Source organism: Astyanax mexicanus, chromosome 1, assembly GCF_023375975.1.
Source record: "Astyanax mexicanus isolate ESR-SI-001 chromosome 1, AstMex3_surface, whole genome shotgun sequence".
NCBI lineage: Eukaryota > Metazoa > Chordata > Actinopteri > Characiformes > Acestrorhamphidae > Astyanax > Astyanax mexicanus.
Genome location: NC_064408.1, coordinates 72583095 through 72588144, shown reverse-complemented (window position 1 = coordinate 72588144; position 5050 = coordinate 72583095).

Sequence of the window (5050 nt, the reverse complement as noted above, 5' to 3'; positions counted from 1 at the left end):
TTCATCCTCGGCGACTCCTCAGACACCTCATACGGAGGAACAAGAATGGGCTGAGGCTGCTATACACAAATGAACAAGAATGGAAAATATGCTCCCGCGTTGATACTGTGCACAGATAAAAGCAGGTGTTTCAAGTGTTTTGGATAACTGCTGCATTTGAAGGTAATGTATGAAACATCCTGTTTGCAGACTCAAAGGCACAGCACTGTCCGTGTGTTCTTCTCAGAATCAAAGTGCCTCATCTCTCCTTATCTTTTCATTTCTTCTGCTCCTTGCTTTGTGTCTGCCAGCGGTTTTCCTAACTCTGCATTGCTTTCAACCTAAAAAAAAAGCATGACATATTGCCATTCCAAACATACTCCATTTAGTCTCTTTTGACAAACTGTGTCAGAAATATGAGGGACTGTCTTAAAATAATAATAAAAAATCTCTTTCTTTTTTTTAGGCTTTGTATTATTCAGAGTTTCAATTTGACGTAAACTAATCAGGTGACATGTATAGATGTCTATCTTACTTCCATGCCTTTTATCTTCTGTGAGGATTTCAGAAACCATCACTGAAGTAATGGCATTGATCATTTAACCCTGTTGACCTTGTTCCTGATCTCCGGAAGGGATAGCATGACTGCTGAGTGATGAGCAGACGGCAAAAGAAGGGGCACTACAGTCACCGGGGGAATCATGTCACCAAGAGGTCAAAATCATGAGTTGGTCCCATTATCTTGGTGAGCCTCCTTGTTGGCAACTTCAAAAGCATTTAAGTACAACAGTAGAAGTCCAGAGAACCTTTTGTGACCTGGTTCCTTTGTGTGAGGGTCCAAAGGGGTGAGTGGCTTCACTCAGAGTTGTGACAGGCCTGGTTTACCGTGCCTTATGAAGGGTCTAACGTTACACAAGCAGCTCCAGTATTAGAGGCTGATGACAAACAAGAAAAATGAATGAAGCTTAATTTATTTCAGACAAATAAGAACAAATGTGGAGAAGACAAAGTAAAACAGTCCTTATTTGGAAATCTTGTTATTGGAAAATACGGTACAGTTATAGGTTTAAAAAGAGGAAGTAATCTAAAGAGACTTTAATCTTTAGTCTTCCCGAGATGAGCAATCGAGGCCAATGGCTTGAGTCAGGGCTTCAAACTCCAGACATTGTGGGCTGGTTGGCGTATAGGAGAGATGGGCTTTAATGTGTCTTCTCAGGGTGTCCAGGCATCTTTAAAAGCCTAATTGTTACCAAAGCCAGCCTTGGTGCCATGTGCGAACGGAAATGGTTTCAAGACCTGCTGCTGTAAACTCACTCACACATCCCAAAAGTGACCACAAAGGAGGCTTCAAGCACTCATTCAGTGCCCAGTGAACAAATGCACTACAGCCTATCATAAAAGTTTCAGTTTACAAAAGATTTTTGAATTACACAGGCAAACCCAAACCAGTAGTAAGAAACCCAGAAAATAATGTGTGAAGGGAAATGGTTTCAAGACACACTGCCACATTGCTCATGCACTCAAAGTGACCACAAACTGGAAATGATGAAGCAGTAGGTTGCTTACAGCTATCATTCAATGTCAAGTGAACACATTCAGTACAGCCTCTCATAAAGATTCAAATTACATAAGTTTTACAATTCCATGAGCAAAAATAGACTGCTATGCCAAAAGTATTTGAATATTGTGTAAATTGATCATGTTACTTCAGAGGACAGTAAGTAAGAAAGTAAGTAAAATGTATTTACAGTATGTAGCACTTTTCTAAGACAAAGCCAAAAAGTACAATAAAGAAATTAAAACAAAAAAAGAAAAATACGATTATCAGAGGAAATAGAGAACGTTAAAATACAACAGTAAAGGCACAGAATAAAGAATAAAAGTGGGTTTTTAGAAGTTCTTTTACAATAGCTGTTGTCTGTTCCGTAGCTTAGGAGCGCACACAGCTAAAGCAAAGTCTCCATCAATTTACTTCTAGGAGCAACCAGAAGTCCTTTATTAGAGGACCTCAGAGACCTCAAGCTCATAAGGGGAACTAATAGTTCAATCATGTATACCGGTAGCTCACCATGCAGAGCCTTGTAAATAAGAACTAACACATTTAAATTTGACCCTACATTTTACACGCAGTCAGTGAAGATTGGCTAGTATTGGGCTAATGTGGTCCATTTGTCTAGTTTAAGTTTAAGAGTACAGCAGCAGCATTCTAGTGACTTGCAAGAGCTCATTGACCAAGCCAAGTATATAAGACACTGCAGTAGTCCATAAAAGATGACAAAAAAAGTATAAATAATCATCCCAAGACCTGAAAAGACTAAATCTGTCTGATCTTTGTTGTTAACTAGTTCCTTAGTTGGAAGAAACATGATCATGCATCAGCTTCTTAATTTGCCCTTAAAACTGCAAATGAAAAACACAACCAGATTTCTTAGAAAAATGCTAATTCTTGATGTGAGTAAACCAGAATCTTTGTTTTGTCCTCATTTAACTTAAGAAAACTTCTCCAGATTCTTTAGATTCACTGCTCTACTGGGGTCATCCAGTTTGAAGGCAGGCTTACCACTGTGTCATCTGCATAAAAGTGTCAGGAAATATTAAAACTCCAATAGTGAGCATGTACAGTAAAATTAAAATAAGGTCAAGGATAGAACCTTGAGGTACCCCACGTATATCAGCCACCAAGGACCTACTGTCTCACAAAGACACTGCAAACTTCACCTTGATTCATCCGATATAGATGGAATGTAAAAGTTGTGAGGTATTATCTTGTGTGTGAAGTTGAATACTGTCCAGTGTGCTCATAGTAAGGAAACATTCATTATCGGAGTCTTTTAACTTTCCTGCATCCACAGTTTCCACTTACCGCACACTGATGATCATGACTGGCAGCATCTTGCTAAAATTATCCATGTGAATTGATAAATCAGCGAATCTTGCAGAAAACGGATCCATATTGAATAGAGAAGACCCCACACACACATCCTGCTGGTTTACATAGTAGTCCTTAGCTTTCATATGGGACATTTCAAAAGTCATGGCGCCCAAAACTACTGTAGCTAAAGCTTAATGAATAATAAGTATTCCAAAAAATGTCTGACACCAGCTAAAAAGAAATACAGAGATACAGTAGCTACAATGTATAAGTGATTCAGTTGATAACACAATGCGAATGCCACAAGAGGAGCAATCAACTCTCCCTTATGTAGTCTGTGCATGATAACCTCAGGCCTAAGGTCAGATTAGCAGGCATTCTCTTTCTCTGTTTACAGCAACATCGTCTCCTTCGTGTGGCCACAATGTAAACTCCCACAATAGGGTTTCAGGTGCGGCGGTGAAACAGGGAACCAAACGCTCAGAGTGATCTCAGCCCATCTTTGTTCTGCATACACAGGAGTGGTAATCCCTGCACCTGAGGCCGTTTTCAGGGAGGTTCCTGTAAACCGAGAGCTGTCCTGGACATCCCAGAGGAGCAGCTACAATGCAGTTATGCCCTCTTAAGATCCATTACCTGCTTGAGATCTGGCAGGAATGTGAGGAATTCTGCTCTTTCACTGGAAAAGTGGCCGCTTATGTTATTTTTCCCCCTCAAAGCTCTGTATGACTTCGGGTGCATGAGATTCAACATTTTTTGAACGTGCAATAAAAACAATGCCTTAAAAAAACACAACGTAATATAATTATTATATGTAACTAAGTAGTATTCAGTAACAAAGCGTTGCACTGAATCGTTCAGCTTGCGCGTCTGGGGGAGATTAAGTCATTTCCATCCGACAATCCAAAGACAACATCCCATCATCTGAATATACTGTAGCTATATTTCTTCCTAAAAAGACGTTCTAAGAAGAAGTGAAATATGAAATGAAAAGTGAAATGGTGCCAAGAGGTGCTAAATCACTTGTGATGGGTTCAGCTAGAGGACACCTGCAGCTGTGCTCTTAATGTTTCTGGAGGTGAGCTTGAGGCAGAACGAATGCTACCACCTGATGGACAGGAGCTAAAAAGAATGAGCGGAAAACAGTAGCTTCTCTGTGCACTTGAGAATCATGGCTTGATCATCACTAATGCGACAGTAATTGCTCCTTGATGGCTGGCCTGCCAAGACCTTGCTGCACTGAACAGTCAGGGCAAAAAAAGGCTCGCAAAAGGAATGTCAACGGGACGGGATAATCCCTGTGTTGCCGCCGACAGATCCTCTTGACCCCTGAATGCTGGATGTAATGTAGATGGTAAATTTGCACGAACAACTTTGTTAATGATGCCGATTTAAAGGAACGAGTAAAGGTTTGAAGATTTTCAAGTAATGCACTGGAACACAGGAGGAGGTGCCGGAGGCTCTCGGTTCTCTGCAAATGACCACAAATGGTTCTGGCATGCCAGCCAGCACAAGCATGTGGGGAGTCTTGCTATAGGGCTGCTCCAAGCATGTGGAGCACACTTGAATATATATCTAAATATTTCATCTCAAAACAATGGAAGCCAAGGATCTTTCAATAGGCTGAATTCCTTTTCCATGTGTGAGAAACCGGCCCCACGAACCTAAAACTGTAACAAGTTTATTCAGATTAGCCATTACCCATAGCCGGAGACACAGGAAGAAACGGATGTACGGAACTGCTGTAAAAAGCTAAATTTACATTTAGAAAAGTAAGCAATGTGGTTTTATATTGAAAATGCACCCACTGTAAGTTACACATACATCTGCTCTGTACTTAAATTCTTCACCTTAAAAAAAAGTGAGTGGTGAGAAAAGTCACACTTCTATTAAAATAAATTTTAAGTCAAGCCAACATAAAATAACAAAATAACTGATTTCAAGGCATTTTTGAATTGACTCAATTTAGTTTAGTTAAACGCTAAACTGCTAACTATTTAAAATATCATATCATTGCTGTCCAATAAAAAAAGGAGCTCAATTTATGTCAATTTTTAGTTTACTACAAAATGTGTACACACAAACTGTCCCTTACACTGAGTCAAAAATATAATGATAAAAGGACCTAAAGAAATTCTCAAAAATGACCTAAAATGAACTATTTTTACATTGACTTTCATTAAAAGTCAAGAAAGTACC